Here is a 19,612-nt window from a genome sequence, read left to right on the forward strand (position 1 = left end):
TTGCAAAGCCATTACCCTATCTCCGCAGCCCACCTACTTTTGGTGACATTCTTAGCATTTTCAGACTCAGTGGCCTACAAACCTGGCATGGATATATGCCTACAATCTGCCAGACAAGAGTGTTAGAAACGAATGGTCACTAAAAAAATTAGCAGTGCAAATCTGAACATCTTCTGGTGTGCTATTAAAGCCTCAGGAGATTGCACTGTGTGATTTTTTGTTTGCCTTCCAGGGTTATTGCTGGGGCTCGAGTGTCTACACTAGGAATCCATGGCTCCTGGCGGCCATATTTTTTCCATTGTTGTTGTTGCTGTTATTATTATTGTTGTTACTGCTGCTTTTGTTGGATAGGACAGAGAGAAATTGAGAGAGAAGGGGAAGACAGAGCGGGGAAGAGAACGACAGACACCTGCAGACCTGCTTCACCATCTGTGAAGTGACTTCCCTGCAGGTGGAGAGCCAGGGACTCGAACCGGGATTCTTAAGCTGGTCCTTGTGCTTCGCACTATTTGTGCTTAACCCTGTGCGCTACTACCAGCATCCACCCACTATGTATGATTTTAAATTAGTTCCAATAACTGAAATCAAAAGAAATGTAGACACCAGGCAATTTGGATATTCTCCATTAAAGCAAAAATATATGACACACACACAAAAAAAAACTCCCACAAAAATTAAGTGAAAGCCAGAAGCATCAGAGGTGTCTATGAAAAATTACTAGTATAAACAGAAAGAAGTAATTATCACTTCTGTGCCTAATACCAGCAGACACAATCTTTCTGAGATACTGAATACCAGCAACCTTTAAGGCAAAAACACAAAGTCCCCAAAAAACTAAACCACCTATTCAAAGAAAAAAAACCACAATGAATACTACTACAGGAGCTACAGGACCTACAGGAGAACTGCCAGATTAGGCAGTTCTTTCAGACTGGGAGATAGACGATCCAATAATGTCTTTGAGCATTCATACTGCAATCTGTATGCAAATCTGGGTAGAGGTATTGCATAAATTACAAAATCAAAGAGTTGATAGACAGTGGAGTCAGATCAAGATGAGTACAATGTGATAAAAAGCAGCTCTGTGAAGACAGTACTGCAAAAACTCACTTATTTGGTTTAAACAAACATGAACATATTTCTGAGTACCTGTAGGGGATGTGCCCGTATGTGTGAGGACTTTTCTGTATGTGCCAAGTGTTAAGATCAGGCAAAAACATGGTCTTCCCTTTATACTGTAACCTGCAACATCTGAGGAACTGACCTGCCAGACTAGGCAGTTCTTTCAGACTGGGAGATAGAGGATCCAATAATGTCTTTGAGCATTCATGCTGCAATCTGTATGCAAATCTGGGTACAGGTATTGCATAAATTACAAAATCAAAGAGTTGATAGACAGTGGAGTCAGTTTCAAGCAGTAATCCAACCCTATTCTTAAGTATTTTATTCATTTATTGACTAGTGGGGGTGTGTGTGTGAACAAGCAGCACTCTGGCACATGCCATAATGGGAACTGAACTCAGGACCTCATGCTTTTAACTTCAACATTCTAGCCACTGTGCCACCCACCTCCTGCGGACACTAATTCACATCCTGCCTGTGTCAGGTACCCTACTGAGTGGTGGAAATATTGAACGGAAGTCTAATGAATACAGATGCTTAGCTCTAACAGTTCACGCAATACATCAAAGCCATTGTATAAACCAGTGGCAGGTAGCAATCCAGTTTATGTGCAAAAGTGATGAACACTGTAAGCATACACATTATGACTTTTGTCCATTTATGTCCAAAAAACTGCAGGCCCATAATAAGTCTATTAATTATGCTAACAAAGATAATACCATCAGCAGCTAAAAGAGGGATTACAGAAAATAGGGATGTTGGTTGAGCATGTTCACGATGATTCCAGATCTGCCCCTGAAGTAGAAAGCTCACGCAGGATGAGCACAGCCAAGATGGTTACACTGGAACAAGTTAGGAGACAGAGATCTGAACCTTAAGTGTTGCCAAAAACTGAATCCAAGGATGTGGGTCAGTTAATTAAATCTGTACATTACACATGAAATTATATGAACAGTTAAAAATATAATAAAGTTAAAATGGTATTAAATCTGTAATACAATTTCCTCATTTTACTATGTGGAGATTGTTGGATTAGAAGAGAGGACGAATAGTCCCAAAGGTAGAACACTGTATAAAGTGTTGGACTTTTCAGGTATGAAGTTCTATGTTCAACTCCAAGCACCACGTGTGTCACAGGGATGCCCTGGTTCTCTCTCCCTTCCTCCTTCATAAATAAATAAACAAACAAACAAATAGTTGACTTAGAAAAGAAGTAAAGGCAGGATCATTAAAAAATTGTAAAAGTATATACATCAATATAGGTAGATAATCATACAACTAGCCCTTATCAGTGACCTTGGAAGAACAACTGCAGTTTCCAATGGAGGGGATGGAGACACAGAACTCTGGTGGTGGGAACTGTATGGAATTATATCCTTACTGTTATACAGTTTTGCAAATCAATATTAAATCACTAATAAAATATGTTACATAAAAATAAGTAAATAAATATTAATTAAAAAAAGAAAAAGGAAGACATCAAACACTGAGGGCTATATGATGGCAGCACCTGGAAGGTTAACTCTACATTCATATATTACATCTTTGCAGTATCAAAGCTTCCGTGTGCCCAGAACTGTTAATCCCATAGCTTAGGCCTAATAACTACTTTTATAATATATTGATGGATAAGTACTAATGCTAATTTATTATTGTATGGTAAAAAAAACTGACTGCCAAATACACAAACATGGCATGCACTTTAAGCAATAGATACCTGAAATCCGGATGCAGAGAAATAGTGAAGAAAACTAATAAGAATTCTAAAACTCCTCCTTGAAAATTTATTTACTTATGAAAGAGAAGAGAGAACAAAATCAGCACTCTGACATATGCAATGTGATGCCAAGTTCAATAACTTAGGACTCCATACTTGAAAGTCCAACGCTTACCCACCGTGACACCTCCAGGGCTAATTTTTGGCTTTTCTACCTTCATCCTTTTACTTGTTTCTCACTCCTTGGTGAGACAGTATTAACCAAAAAAAATGAGACTTTCATATTCTTTTATTCTTCTAAAACAATATTTTATCCTTCATCCCCTAACCAGCTAATGATGTGACCAAAAATCTGTAGCAGAAATGTTAACACTAACATCTGGATACACTGTGCTAGAGGAGGCTGGTTTGCTCTCTCTGAACTGTTCTAGCTAGACCAATTCCTCTATTTGACTGGAAGTTACTCTGTAAAGAATAACTGACAGATCTAGTAGACTAGCTCTGCTTCAATATTATGTGAAAATTAAAAAGTTGAAACGGGGCCAGGTAGTGCGCAGCGGGTTAAGCGTACATGGTGCAAAGCACAAGGACTGGTGTAAGGATACTGGTTCGAGTCTCCAGCTCCCCACCTGCAGGGAGGAGTCACTTCACAAGGGGTGCAGCAAGTCTGCAGGTGTCTTTCTCCCCCACCTCACCCCCATTTTCCCCTCCTCTCTTGATTTCTTTCTGTCCTATCTGGCAACAACAATAACAACAAAAACAACAAGGGCAACAAAATGGGGGAAATTGAGAGAGAAGGGGGAGATAGAGGGAAAGAAAGATAGACATCTGTAGATCCATTTGACTACTTGTGAAGTGGCCCCCCTGCAGGTAGGTACATGTTTCTTTAGGTATTACAAGTTCTACCCTTTACCTGAGCTGTATCGACATAGAACATACCAACTAGGAGATGCATGTTTCCTTGCTCTTTAAGGAAAGAAGGGGAGGGGCATAATACTCCACACTCCCAAGATCATCTTATGTTTGCATTCTGAATTACAGTTTCTTATTTTGTATAATGTTCACTCCATTAATATCAATCTTCCAATAATATGCCAGCAGAAAAAAAACCCTTCAGGACAATTGTTCCCCTATCTCAAATGATAAACAATGTTTGGAATATTGTCATTTAATGAGTTTCTGACAAAATGAGAGAAAGAGCCAGAATTGCATAAGCCTTCTTGAAGGGCTCTGGCATTTAGATGTGGTTTTAAATACTCTTCTCCAAATGATATCATTTACCCAAATGATTTGCAAAGCTGTTAACCAGATGGTCAAACCCTCCCAGAAAGCCAATACTGCTAGCTCTGTATAGTTCTATCACTTGTTCTTTTCTTTTCTTTTTTTTTTTTTTTTGTTAATAAACATCATCCCCAACATAGAAGTGAGCTCCACTTGCTTCCCTCTAAGCTGTGGCAGGAATGACACTATAGAGTGGGGACTCTTGGATGTAGCGTAGCATCTGTGGTTGGAAACCCAGGTGTGCTCCCTGCCCCCTCCGGGACCAGTATCCCCAAGAGCTCAATCTTCCTGGGGTGAGGGGAATACACTGTACCAAAAGGTTTGTGTGACTCTTGCCACTGACATTTTTGTTTCTTTAGAAACACACACCCAAGGGAATACCTGCCACTTGAAAATGAGTGATTTCTGGAAGCATATCAAATGCTGCTTTAGGTCCACACCAGCTCAGTACCTTAGACTTTGATTATTTTGATTCAAAAAATGGATCTTAGTAAAGCTGAGATCATAGTCACACTTTTGTCATCAGATTCCAAACTATACAGGTGCTTAAGTCAAGGAATTTAGCACATCCTTACCAATGACAATCCTTAAAAACACAGTTTCTGCTCTATCAGGGGACAGGATAGCTCTTCACTCTACAAATGCAAAAGGAAGGCAACTGGATGGGACAGCTTTAAGACTTTATTAGTGAGAAACCACTCTCAGTTCATTATAATAACAATGAAGTGTCACATAAGTAAACACAATATATTCTGGGGCTGGAAAGGATTTGCTTGTTGTGGATTATGATTTTGTACCAACTAGGGTAGTAGTGAGAGAGAGGTAGCTATAGTTGATGAGTCAGCTTCCCAGTTTGCTTTCCTAGCTTTGTCACAATGTCACAGTTGTGTTGAGACTCTGGTTCCTTTGTGTTGTGGTTTTTTTTTTTTTGGTTGTTTTCTATTTTATTCCATAGGATAGTGAGAAACTGAGAGGGGAGGGGGAGATAGAGAGGGAGAAAGAAAGAAAGACACCTATAGACCTGAAATGTCTCTGCTGCAGGTGGGGAGTGGAGGCTCCAAGCCGGGTCCTTGTACATAGTATTATGTGCGCTTAACCAGGTGTTCCACAGCCCAGCCCAAATGACTCTGGTTCTTAAGTCTTCACTGTGCCTCAGTTTCTTCACCAGTCAAGTAGAAATAATAACACCTCCCTCACAGAGCTTATTGGAGGGCACTGTCTAGTGATAAGCACTGACTGCATTGCTTATCACTAGACACCTGATTTTCAATAAATACTAAGTACATTCCACTGCAATGGATGTTTGGAGTCTACAGTTATTTCTTTCTCATTTTGCAATTTATCAGAAAATGAGTTACCTGCCACAGCAATTTTTCATTCTGCTTATAGGGCCAGCTAAAATGGAGCAGGAAAGAGTAACGAGTCACCCACAATGACTGGGATTGTAACAATGGCTATGACTTTTCTTTTTCTCAAGTTTCTGGGAATCTGAAGTTACTTCCTCTGTCTTTCATGGGCAAATATGAAAGATCTGTGATCTGGGATCACCAGAATTAAGAAGCATGCTGAGCTTCCACCATGGACCATTACATAAGATAAAAATAAACTTAATTTTCTGACATTGCTGGGTTTCTTTTTACTCTAGCTAACACGTCTAGGTAGTCTGTTAACTGCGGTCCAAATATCTCCTCTGATACCACACATTCTTTCCTACCAAAAATCTCAAAGCCACTCTGCCCATGAGCTTCTTGATATGTACATACAAATTCTTAGGTGATCACAATTTAACAGAATCCTGTTCTGGTGAATCAGACAATACCCAAGAGTTCCAAGAGACTAGATGGTTTCACTAAGTATGTGGAATAATTAAGGCCAGAGAATGACTTCTTACTGGCCATGACCAATATATATTTTTTTTAAGTTTTTATTTATAAAATGGAAATACTGGGAGTCGGGCTGTAGCGCAGCGGGTTAAGCGCAGGTGGCGCAAAGCACAAGGACCGGCATAAGGATCCCGGTTCGAACCCCGGCTCCCCACCTGTAGGGGAGTCGCTTCACAAGCGGTGAAGCAGGTCTGCAGGTGTCTATCTTTCTCTCCCCTCTCTGTCTTCCCCTCCTCTCTCCATTTCTCTCTGTCCTATTCAACAACGACAACAACAATAATAACTACAACAATAAAACAACAAGGGCAACAAAAGGGAATAAATAAATATAAAAAAATTTAAAAAAAATAAATAAATAAAATGGAAATACTGACAAGACCATAGGATAAGGGGTACAATTCCACACAATTCCCGCCACTGGAACTCCATATCTCATTCCCTCCCCTGATAGCTTTTCTATTCTTTAACCCTCTGGAAGCATGGACCCAGGGACATTGTGGGGTGCAGAAGGTAGAAGGTTTGGCTTCTGTAATTGCTTCTTCACTGAACATGGGTGTGGATATGTTGATCCATACTCCCAGCTTGCATGACCAATCTTTTACAGATACACACACACACACACACACACACACACACACTTCATTTAAAAACCAATTATATTGGGATGGGGAGATAGCACAATGGCTATGCAAATGACTTCCAAGCCCAAGAGACCTGAGCTCCTAGGTTCATCCCCAGCACCACCATATGCCGGAGCTGAGCAGTGCTCTAGGGAAAAAAAAGTTGTATTTTATAGCTCTAGAATCAAATGAATACTCACATTCTGGGAGGTGTAAAGTGTCTGGGTACCATTACTGGTTTTAGTGTATAGATGACAAGAAGGTGATTACACCCAACATGCTTAATTCAGCAATTCCGGAGGATCTCTTTTAGATGCTTTACCATATGCAATTATTTTGTGTGCTTTCATTTACCAAAGCAAAAAAAAAAAAAAAAAAAACCCACAGAGAAACCTATAAAGCTGTCTTGTTGTTAATATTTCGGAGGCTCTTGCCGGCCTGGTTTGCTTCACGGCGGGTAACAGAGATGCGGAGACAACGGCTGGGCAGGGAAGCTGTATTTCTTTATTCAGGAACAACGATTCATAAACTAAGACAAACTAATCACCAAACAAAACTCCGCTGTCTCTTTGCGGCGGCACAAGCACTCTCCCTTACTCTCGAACTCAGGAACCGTCTCTTACTCTGGAACTCAGGAACCCAGGAACTCTGTCTCTCTGGCACTCTCTCTTACTCTGAAACGCTGAAACTCTCAAACTCAGGAACTCAGGAACTCTGGCACTCTCGAACTCAGGAACCCTCTCTCGGGGTTCCTTGCCTCTGGGGGGCTACTTGCCTCGACGGGCATTTGCATGGGGGCGGGGACGGCCTAGAGTCCCACAGGCAGCTGGCTGCAACTTACTTACTATGAAACAAAACTTGTTATTAGCATATCTACTGCACGATCTAACGTTTCTAATAGAGAAGGAATTTGAGACTTTTACATATCAACAACGTCTTTTAACCTTTTGTTACACCCATTCAAGATGGAGACACACCCTAGGTGTGGGCCGGAGAGGAAACCTCAGGCATGAGAATAATTAGCATAGCCATTGTGCGATCTATCATTTCTAATAGAGAAGGTAATGGAGAGTTTTACATATCAACAAGTCTATTTAACCTTTTGTTTAGACCAACTTAGTTAAAATATATTGATTGTTAACTAATTTTTACCTCAGACTTTAAATGTAAGTTAATTTTTATCTTTATGAGAATTACGTTGAAAACCTTTTTCATTTAACTTTGACTAGTAAGAATTTAGCCTTAAAGCTACTGTTTACCAAACTTTAAACATACACATAAACATGGTCATTAATACACAAGGAGAGAAACCTTTGTTACGAAGACATGTCATTTTAAACACGAATTTAAATCTGTACTGTCTTAGTTGTTGGGGGGGGGGGGCTCACCATCCGGAGGTGGCTTCCCGCGCAGCTTCACTTTTAGGAATTGCAGGTTGCGATCTCTGCACAAATCTCTGCGTACTCTAGCTTGTCTGCCTTCAGACCGGACCGGCGGCTGGAGATCTCGTGTGCCCAGTTTCGGCAGGGAGCCCGGGGGTCCGGGAGGCCCGGGATGGTTCCAGAATTCATAGAAAGAGGGCAGGCAGGCCATCTTTGTAGAAGGCATGAGCCTAGGTGCCCAGGGGTGGCGGTCATGATAGGCCGCCGTGGCGCTACCCCATGGCCCTGCCATGTCTGCTGCCCTGATCGCAGAGGCCGAGCAGCATGGAGGGATCTCGCGTCCAGTGCCCTGCGCCACGCGGTGGAGAGCCGGCTCCTGTGGGCTGGCCTGCGTGCTGGCATTGGGCTCCTGCGTGGTGGCATCGGGCTCCTGCATGTTGACATCGGGCTCCTGTGTGTTGGTGTCGGGCTCCTGTGTGTTGGCGTCGGGCTCCAGCATGGTGGTATCGGGCTCCTGCGTGGTGGCATCGGGCTCCTGCGTGCTGGCGTCAGCCTACTGCGGGCTGCGGGGCTGCGGGGCTGCGGGTGCAGTGCGCGGGGTTGTCTGGGCGCAGCCGGCTGGCTGGCTGTTTAACCAGGTGGAAACAGCTGCTCCACGCCTCTCCTCCCGCCCACTGGCTGTTCTGAGTTCGCCCGAGCGAGTGGAAACCACAGAGTGGTCCAGAGATAAATGTTCCAGAAACAGCAAAATAGTCTCGTGAAGAAAGAGCAGAGGCTTTTGGAGATCTCTTCACAAGCAGAAGAGAAGGCCATAGTGCATAGGTAGCCAAATTGTCTTTACTTATCTGAGAGATGCGCAGGTCAGGTCCACGTGGGAGCCATTTGTTGTTAAAATTTTGGAAGGCTCTGGCCGGGCGGGTCTAGCTTCACTGGCGGGTAACAGAGATGCGGAGACAACGGCTGGGCAGGGAAGCTGTATTTCTTTATTCAGGAACAACGATTCATAAACTAAGGCAAACTAATCACCAAACAGAACTCCACTGTCTCTTTGCGGTGGCACAAGCACTCCCTCTTACTCTCGAACTCAGGAACTCTCCAACTCTAGAACTCTCTGGCCCTCTCTCTCTTCCTCTCCAACTCAGGAACTCTCCAACTCTGGCACTCTCTGGCCCTCTCTCACTCTCGAACTCAGGAACCCTCTCTCGGGGTTCCTTGGGGTGGGGCCAAGCGGGCCTGCAAAATTAACTGGACTGATCCAATTCTCTTGGCGGGGGAGGGTTAGAACAAACCAATGTAAAGCATGCGACAATTCCCCCTTTTCTTTTTAACTAAATGGCTACAGTATCAAGGGTGTAGGGTGAACAGAAACCTATATCGTACAGGCATTTTTTAAAAAAGAAACTGGCACAAACTAAACTTTATCAGCTTAAAAAAAAACATTTCTTGCCTCTGGGGGGCTACTTGCCTCGACGGGCATTTGCATGGGGGCGGGGGGGGGGAGGGTTAGAACAAACCAATGTAAAGCATGCGACACTGTCTGACCAAAAGCTAACTGAAAAATAAGACTTTTTGTCCAAAAATCCCCCATCCACAGCTTTTAAATAGCATTGCAACAACCTGTCTAGCCCAAAGCCATAGCACCAAGTGCCAAAGGAAACAACCCATCTCATGATGCTGGCTCTGACACTAACACCTCAGAACTGGTTCAACAAAGAGAAATGGCCAAACATGAAACAAACCAGAGCAAATAAGTAATCCCTTATAGGACAGAGAGGTACAGCCAGTTTAAGAAATGGAGATCTGAGAAGGAAATCCAATAGAAACTCATGTGTCTAATGTTTAAAAATGCTCAGCTATGCACAGAATCAGCAAATCACAAACACTGAACTTAATCTTAATCCAACTAACTGGCAACGGCTCAGTGGATGTGCTGTATCAACAGTGAGCTTGTCCACTCTCCAACACCGTGGGAAAGCAAAAGAAAATTGGAACTACAAGTATATGTCCTAGATCTGACGTCTCTGGTTTCAAATTCAGGCTCTGCCATTTAATCACTAGGTAGTGCTATCAAAATTGTGTAATCTCCCTCAGTTATGATTTTCTTGTTTATAAAAGAAGGTCATAATAGTACCTATCTTCCTAGGGTTACCACGAGGAATAAGGGGGCTAACATGTATAAAGCTTTTGATAAATACATGGCAAACACTCCATAACTGAAAGTCTATTATTACAAACAGTAGTCTTTTTAATATTTTAATGTGGTGTCAGAGATGGTGCTAAGATTTCATGCATGCATATTACTACTGAGCCACCTCCCCAGATCAAATTTTTTCTTTATTTTTCTTTTTTCTTTATTTTTCTTTAAGTATGAAAAAAGAGAGACATCAAGAAGCAATATACCAGTCAACCACTGTGGAGTTCCTCTTGCAGCTCTCATGTGGTGCCAGGGATCAAACTCAGAGCTTCACATAATAAGTCTGAGCCATCTCCAGTCCTTGTAAACAGCTGCCTTGCCTAGTTCAAGCTCCTCATCCCCACCTGCAGGAGGTTAGTTTCATTAGCGTTGAAGCAGTGCCGCAGGTATCTCTTTCTCTCTCCCTTTCTCTATCTCCCTTTCCCCTCTCAATTTCTGTGCCTATCAAATCAAATCAAATAGTTGTCTTTCTGTCACTGCTGCCTAGCCTATGTAGTTCAGAAAGCACTATACTGAACTACAGATTTATTCCAGCATATTGGTGACTGTTTAAAAATTCAGCCTAAGAGAGAATGTAGGATGGCTTTTCATTCATATTCTCCCGGTAACACAGAGTATGACCTTGTATAAAATTCTTTCAAAAGTCTCTCAGAAATTATGCTGATAACTTCTTTGGAAGGATGAAAACACATGAAATAGACCAGAGCAGAGAATCAGACCAGCACTAGAAAATGTCAAGCATCATCATGCACCCTCTCTATAGTCAGAAGAACTAATCAGCAATTCAGAACCCAGCCCCCAGAACTCGTACTACCATTCCATCACGAAAAGAACCAATGAAACCACAGCCTTGAATAGTGCAGCTGACTGCCTGATGCCTGCTCTCACACAGTAGGTGAGCCTTCCATACACTTTGTGAAAGATGACCTAGCTTAGTTCCTCAACTCATTTAGCAGCCTGCACAGAGAACAATCTGGAGCAGATTACATCAATAATTGACCTTCTCTAACTTCCACAGTCCCTCATTTCCACATATGGTGCCTCTTCATGTTAGTTTTAAGCACTTGGAAGGTTATAAGGTATAAATAAGGGTGTGCACGCAAATCTAAGGGTAATATTAGGATAATCACCAAGAAAGGTGACTATTGTTAAGCCAGGAAATCCAGCTCACAGAGTTCCAACACCTGCTCACAAGCATGCTAAGAGGACAGGCAAAAGAGCTGGTGGCGGCACACCTAATTGAGTGTGCAGTTTCTATGTTCCAGGCCTGGATTCGAGCCCCCGCTCCCCACATGCAGGGGGGGGGTGGGAAACTTCATGAATAGTGAAGCAGGTCTGCAGGTATCTATCTTTCCCTCTCCACCTCCCCATCCCCTCTCAATTTCTCTTGTTTTATCCAGTAAAATAGAAAGGAGGAAGGAAGGAAGGAAGGCAGGCAGGCAGAAAGGAAGGAAGGAAGCAAAGAAGGAAAGAAGGAAGGAGGAAGGGAGAATAAGGGGAGAAAATGGCCACTGGGAGTGACAGACTCATAGTGCTGGCACCAAGCCCTAGCAATAACCTTGCTGGCAATAAAAAATAATAATAAAAAGATGCAGCCTGAAAGGTAGTATCGTGGATAGAGCACTGGATATACAAACATGAAGTTCTGAATTTGATCTGTGGCACTGCATCTGTCAGTGATGCTCTGGTTTCCTTTCTGTCTGTCTGTCTGTCTATCTATCTATCTCACAAATCTTATAACAAAAATTAAAACGTTGGAGGTAGAAAAAAACAAGCAAGGAGGCTGAGGAAAGACAGCCACCCCATACCCTCTACTCACAATTTTCTGTCTGAGTGTTCACTCTTGTTAGGAATGGAGAGCAAGCCTGAAATCCTCACTTGATCAAGAGGAAATAAACAACACAATAACACTGGGAGATCACAACATTGAAGAGTTTTGAAGTGGTTCTTGACTTGGTGGGAGAAAGGTTTAATAAAACCTCACAGGTGGTCTGGGAGGTGGTGCAGTGGATAAAGCATGAACTCTCAAGTATGAGGTCTTGAGTTCAATCCCTGGCAGGACATGTACCAGAATCAGAGTGATGTCTGGTCCTCTCTCTCTCTCTCTCTCTCTCTCTCTCATTCTTCATGAATAAATAAATAAATAAAATCTTTTTTAAAAAAGTCTCATAGAAGAGAGTCCAGAAATCAGTAGCACTCATGATTTTATCTGCTGAGTCAGTAGCACTCATGATTTTATCTGCTGAGTTAAATGATAGATTTACAAAGATGCAGGTCAGTTTAGTTTATTTGGGGTACAAAAGCAGTCTGGCTAAGATAGCATGAAATCAATCTACTTCTCCAAGAGGAATCAGATAGCCTATAGTATGGTCCTGAAGAGTTCTATGTGATTATAAAAGAAAGGAAAGAGCAGGGATGGTGAAAGTCATCTACCTTAGAAAATCACAACTAATGAAAATGTAACCAATTGGGTTGCAAAAATTCGGGTTATCTCAGAAATACCACATTATTTTTTTACTTTTTTTTGCAGCAGAAATATTTAGTTCTTTTTGGGGGCTGGTCGGTGGCGCAGCGGGTTAAGCACACATGGCACAAAGCACAAGGACCAGAGTAAGGATCCCAGTTCAAGCCCCTGGCATCCCTACCTGCAGGGGGTCGCTTCACAAGTGGTGAAGCAGGTCTGCAGGTGTCTATCTTTCTCTGCCCCTCTGTCTTCCCCTCCTCTCTCGATTTCTTTTGTCCTATCCAACAACGACATCATCAACAACAACAATAATAATAACCACAACAATGATAAACAGCAAGTGCAACAAAAGGGAAAAAATAGCCTCCAGAAACAGTGGATTCATAATGCAGTAATGCGGGCACCAAGTCCCAGCAATAACTCTGGAGGCAAAAAAAAATTAAATAGTTCTTTTCTCCAAAGATACTTACTGTACATTTTATTAGATATTATCTATTCATGAAAAAAGAGAAGTGTGTCTGGGGAGTCCCTGCACTTCATCCTCTAGCTGTCAATGTAAAGCCTACTTTCTTAAATTGTAAACAACCTACTTCCAGCTTTCTCTAGTTCCTTCAGAAAAAATCCAAGTAATTGTCTTTTAAAATTTTATTATTATTCCCTTTTGTTGCCCTTGTTGTTTTCCTTGTTGTTGTTATTGATGTCGTCATTGTAGGATAGGACAGAGAGAAATGGAGAGAGGAGGGGAAGACAGAAAGGGGGAGAGAAAGATAGACACCTGCAGACCTGCTTCACCGCCTGTGAAGCGACTCCCCTGCAGGTGGGGAGCCAGGGGCTCAAACTGGGATCCTTACTCTGGTCCTTGCGCTTTGCACCATGTGAGCTTAGCCTGCTGCACTACCACCCAATCCCCGTAGTTGTCTTTTTATTCTGTTTTTCCCTCTTGGGAGACTGTATTTTCATTCATTCAACAAGTATTTCCCAAGAGTCTCCCCTGAGTGCAGTATTGTATTTGGTAGTGGAAAAGGTACAACTATGAAGAAGGCAAAGATTTCTACCCTCAAGGACCCTACAAAAGCAGGAAGACACAATTTAAATAATCATAAATGCAATGTAGTTTCCATAGTATAAACAAGCTCTATCAAGTCTACAGTAAGGTGCATATAATTCCAGAAAGGAAAAAGCAAAGAAGAGATTACTCGAAAAGGTATTTCTAATTATATTAAAAGAATTAACCAGACAACAGTAGAAGGGCCTTCTGGGGACAGGGACAGCTTGAACAAAGCCACAGAAACATGATTAGAATATGAATCTCTCTTACTTATTTCAAAGATTTCTTTCTCTCCTTTCTCCCCCCACCCCCACACCTTTCTTTGTGTGGTTTTGGGGAATGAACCAAGAGGCTCACTCACACATGATATGGCTGAGCAGCCTCCCCATTCCAATTATTATTATTTCTCCCCAGGGAGAAAGGAAGTAAAGAAAGGAGATAATCATAGTACTACCCCACCATTCATGGAACTCCACTACTGGTGTCCATGATGCTCCCAAGTAGTGCTCCAGCTCAAGCTAGGGCCTCATGCATATGCTATTTTAGCCTCTAAGGAGGATGGCTATGCTACTAGGGAACAGGAAGCTAATGCCATACCCTTGAGGACACTGGTATTCTGAACCAAAGCAGTGCAGCTGGGACACTGAAACAATGCATCCAAGAAATACTTCAGCGGTGGGAGGTAAAAACAGGAAGAATGTGGAGGCAGTTCTCTCTTGAAAACAGCTGAGACAGGTCCTGTAGCACACATCTTTACGATGAGAAACCCTGTAACTTATTCTACTGAGCAAAGTGTTGAGTCTCTAAGCAGAATTAGGGTGGGCTTGGTAAAAGATTTACACTGATGGAAATCATAGATTTTCTTTTAGAAGAGGTATATAAATGAAACTATATTCTGGGGATTCAATCAATACTGAGATTGAGTAATAACAACAAGAGGGACTGCATTATTGCAAATTCTACTTCAGTGGTCACAAACCAGAAAAACCTAATTAAAGATGGGGAGAGGAGAGTGAGCAGGAGATAAAGATGTATGAAAACTCACTGATAAAGAAAAAGGTTAGAATAAAACTCTTTAATTATAAGGTAACATTCTATTCTTTGTTTTTTATTGTTAAGATAAGGAGATACTCAGTCTTTTCTTTCAGGAAGATAAATGCTTAATAGCGTCTAATTGCAGTTTTAAAAAGACACCCATACTGGGGGCCAAGTGGTGGCACACTTGGTTCAGTGCACATGTTACCATGCATAAGGACCCATGTTCAAGCCCCTCATTTCCCACCTGCAGGGGTGGAGGAGCTTCAGGAAGCTTCATGAGTGGTCAAACAGTGCTACATATGTCTCTCTTTCTTCTCTGTCTCCCTCTTCCCTCTTTATTACTCTCTCTAGCCAATGAATAAAAAAAAGCACATAAAAATTTTTAAATAATTTTTAAAGATACCCAGACAAGTTGTAGGGAGACATCAGTCTGGTTTTGCATAGCTCCCACAAAACAAATCCTTAATCAAAGGGAGGTCATGACTTCACTTCGGCCTGCCAGTCCTTCCTGCAAGGATCAGGAAGTAGGTCAGGCCACATATCACTGAGGACCCAGCCATCTGCTCAGTGGGGATCAAACATGATGTTTTCAGCCCCAGTCAATCACCCTGGGTTCCAGAACTTTTCTAGTCCCAGGCCAGGTGTAGCAGGTAGTGGAGCAAAGTTGTAAACTGCACTTTTTAGATGAAGGAAAGAGAACTTGTTCCAGAAAGTACAGGAATATATTTAAGGGTCATGGCTTAGGAGACAAGGGCAACTATGTTTAAATCTAGAGGAAACCTAAACAACAGCGTCTTCTAACAACACTGCTAGAGCCCATCTGCTAAACTGGCCTGCTATGTACAGTGGGCAATGTTATAACACTAAGCCCTGAGAGTCACCCTGTCCTTCCCACAAAAATTGTGATAATAGAAGCAATAACAAGGATGTTGATGAGATAAATATTGGCAGCAGTTAATATATTTTATGCCCAATTTTCCACCAAATACTTCACATGAATTCCCTTACTAAGTCTTCACACCAATTCCGTAAGTGAGAAGACGATTATCACTGTTATTTTGCAAATGAGAATACAAAGGCTTACAGAGCATTAACATTTCAGACAGAATCACACAGCTAGCAAATGCTTGAGCCCAAGCCAGGCCTGCTACATTCTACTACACTCTATTATCCTTTATTACACTCACTATTTACGAAAGCCTCAATTAAGTGTGGTACATAGATGTTGCTCTAATTAATTACATTTAAATGGCTTTGCTTTTAATTCTTATGATAAACTTTCTAAATCCTATCTTCTGCTAGTAAAGACAATATAATCAGCATGATTATACTGTTAACTGTTGGCTGAGGGTCTTCTGTTGATAATCATAATTCTTCTGGAACCAATTCCTGTTCCAGTGAACCTAGGACGATTTTTTCCCTAACCATCCAACCCAAAGCAAGAAGTGGGTTTTTTTGTTTGTTTGTTTTTTTAAAAATATTGCCCATATCTCAGGTAGTTTTTTTTTTTCTATTTCAGCAGTTGTGACCTTGTACCTTTACTGCTCCCAGGCCAACATTTTTAAGAGAGAGACAGAGAAAAAGCAGAAATAACATAAGAGCCTCCCCTGGTACTATTGTACTTACCATGTGATGCTGGGGCTCCAACCCTGTATCTCATGCACTATAAGGCAGATGCCCTACCTGGTGAATTATCTTGTTGTCTTCCATATCTCAGCTTTTTATCAACTCTAATATATGACTGTACTGAGGATAAAACCTGGGCCCTCTGGGGGCCTCAGGCAACCAAATGGTGAGCTATCTCCCTAACCCCTCAGATATTTTTCCTTTTTTACTTCAGAGAGTAAGTCATTTATTTCAGAATCAAATACATTACTATTATATTATAGGGCCTGTCTTGCATCAGTTTAGCTAATCTGAATAGTTCCCAAAATGGGATGCATTGGATCGACCTTCTCGTGGTGCATCCCGTGAGTACCCATTCATTGGGGAAACTGACGATCCTTCCTAGCCGACTGAATCCACATGGATCCCAGTCACTTTCAAAGCCAGCAACAAGCAGACATCAGGCTCAACCTGACGCTGTTGACTGACTACAGAAGAAGGGCAAACGCTAGAAGAAGAAGAAGTTCCCAAAATACCCTCCCTGTAGGTTTCTGATGAGGAGGGGCTGCAAATCTAATTCACATGGATTTTGAAGGTGAGAGTAAGACAGCAGTCACTGCTTTACAAAAACTAACATTGATCTGGAATAACTGTAGATACACAGAGCCAGTTTGGTTTTTCACTTGTACGGCTGGGGCAGTTGTGTCTGTAGTTCCCACTGCTAGCTCTCACCTGGCTTTCGGGTAACCCTTTGGCCCACAGCTCCTTTCCCTTCCTGCTCCTCTGCTCCTCATTACTGCCTCAGGTTTTTTATTTATTTATTTTTATATTTATTTATTTTCCCTTTTGTTGCCCTTGTTGTTTAACATTGTTGTGGTTATTGATGTTGTCGTTGTTGGATAGGACAGAGAGGAGGGAAAGACAGAGAGGGGGAGAGAAAGACAGACACCTGCAGACCTGCTTCACCACTTGTGAAGCAACTCCCCGGCAGGTTGGGAGCCAGGGGCTCAAACCAGGATCCTTACACCGGTCCTTGCGCTTTGTGCCACGCAAATTTAACCGGCTGCGCTACCGTAACCTGACTCCCTGCCTCAGGTTTGAGTTTAGTTTCTTGCTAGAGGAGTCTGCTCTTCCTGTTCTGTGTAGGGACATCCACTCCATGCTAACTGAAGGCAGGAGGACTATTTCTAAAATGTTCCTGTGGATTCTGGTTCATGGTCATGAGTTTCACTGTGTGCTTATGAGACCCAGTTTTCTTTCTTTTTCTTTTTTCTTTTTCACATACCTCCTTTATATCCACCTTTCACTTCCCAAATATCAGTCCAAGTAGACTTCAAATGTCAGCATCAGAACTGAAGACAAAAGCTTTGCAGAGCATAACTAACTCTTGAGTTGCTGAGATCATTACCCAATAATATATAGAGATACACTCCCCCCCCCATATGTGGTTCTAATTCTCTCTTTGTGCACTGACTGCTATGAAAAGGATGAATTTTTTTTTAATTTCTGTATTGGGAGATTAATGGTTTACAGTTGACAGCAAAACACAATGGTTTGTACATACACAACATTCCCAGTTTTCCACATAACAATTCAACCCCTACAAGGTCCTCTTCTGCCATCGTGTTTCAGGATCAGAACCTCCTACCCCCACCCCAGAGTCTTTTACTTTGGTGCTATACACCAACTCCAGTCCAAGTTCTGCTTAGTGTTTTTCCTTCTGATCTTGTTTTTCAACTTTTGTCTATGAGTGAGATCATCCCATATAAAGATGAAATTTTCATCCAATAAAAACACTGTGTTTGTATGATAGGATTGCATTCTGATGGTGTATTCAAAACCAGAAACCAAATTCAAGGGGGGAGTGAAGACGGGTCATAGAGTGCAGGAAAAATAAAGGCAATTTGGGATAATATAACATATGTCTATTTTATGTTAGGCATCACCTATAAAGATCTATATGGAACTAGAAAGATCAATAATAATTCTAGATGTTATCATCTTTGGGGGAGGAAAGACTCTTAAAGAACCAACAATCACAGAATAAGTGCTATATAGTTGGTATGAGTATTGTACTATGAGCAAACGAAAGAGGAAGTCATTAATTTTTTTAATCTTTTTTTAATATTTATTTAATTTATTTATTCCCTTTTGTTGCCCTTGTTGTTTTATTGTTGTTGTCATTGTTGGATAGGACAGAGAGAAATGGAGAGAGGAGGGGAAGACAGAGAGGGCGAGATAGACACCTGCAGACCTGCTTCACCACTTGTGAAGCAACTCCCCTGCAGGTGGGGAGCCGGGGTTCGAACCGGGATCCTTATGCCGGTCCTTGTGCTTTGCCACCTGCGCTTAACCCGCTGCGCTACAGCCCGACTCCCGGAAGTCATTAATTTTATCTAAGAGGATGGGAGAGCTCTGTATATGAGGTAAGAAACTCACCCACTCAGAGAATCTCAAACATTAGCAGGCATCATGATTTCCTGGAAGGCTCATTAAGACAAATTTTGAAGTGCGGGAGATAGCTCAACAGGTAGTGCTACAGACTTTCATGCCTGCGGTTCCCAGTTCATTCCCGGCACTCCATGCATTGGTGTAATGCTCTGGATCCCCCTACCTCTCTCTCAAATGAAACTCCCACACTTTAAAAAAAAAAATTCTGGGCCTTACCTCAGAGTTTCCGATTCAACAGGCTTAGAGTGAAGCCTGATAGTTTGTATTTCCAAGTTCCCAAGTAATACGGATGCTTCAATCCCAGGAACCACAATTTCGGAACCACAGCTCAGATGAAGAAAAGGGGGCCCAAGGGATGGAGAACATCCTAGACATTGCAACACAAAGTAATAAAGTATAAAATTCATCTACAATTTTCCCCTTCTCACACCTCTCCCTCTTGTCTTCCTATCTCTCATACTACTCATATCTACTTCCTCTGTACTCTGCCCATCATCTTGGATGAATCAAATGGTTTTTGAGGCAAAAGTGAAAATGCTCAGAAGGCAGGAAATCTGGAGGGCTGGAGTTCAGGAAAACAGTCTAGCCAGACATAGATTTGGGAGACAAAGCATACTGTGACAGAGCCAGGGAAGTTCAGGGGACACATCACAAAGGGAAGAGGTGAGTGAGAGGTGAGTGGGGAAGAGAGTAGAAGAGACAATTTGCAGTACAAAGACCAAGGACTGAGGAATGCCAGGATGAGGAGGATAAGAGAATGCTGCAAAGGAAAGTGTGTGTGTGTGTGTGGGGGGGAGGTTAGATATT

General features: G+C 42.1%; 1 protein-coding gene across 9 annotated transcripts in view; it reads right to left on the reverse strand.

Moving 5' to 3' along the window:
- The window catches only part of TMEM150C (transmembrane protein 150C), an 83,266-nt gene that overhangs the window by 25,089 nt on the left and 38,565 nt on the right, over nt 1-19,612 (reverse strand). The window contains exon 2 of one of the 9 annotated variants that reach the window (XM_060187938.1): nt 4,696-4,755. The exons of 6 other annotated variants lie outside the window; for them this stretch is intronic. The gene's annotated coding sequence lies outside the window, so the exon portion shown is untranslated. Of the gene's footprint in view, nt 1-1,264; nt 1,339-4,695; nt 4,756-19,021; nt 19,083-19,612 lie in introns of those variants that run through there. 2 more of the 9 variants (XM_060187939.1, XM_060187941.1) reach the window with 2 other exon arrangements.

This window comes from Erinaceus europaeus, chromosome 3 (assembly GCF_950295315.1).
Source record: "Erinaceus europaeus chromosome 3, mEriEur2.1, whole genome shotgun sequence".
In the NCBI taxonomy this organism is placed as follows: domain Eukaryota; kingdom Metazoa; phylum Chordata; class Mammalia; order Eulipotyphla; family Erinaceidae; genus Erinaceus; species Erinaceus europaeus.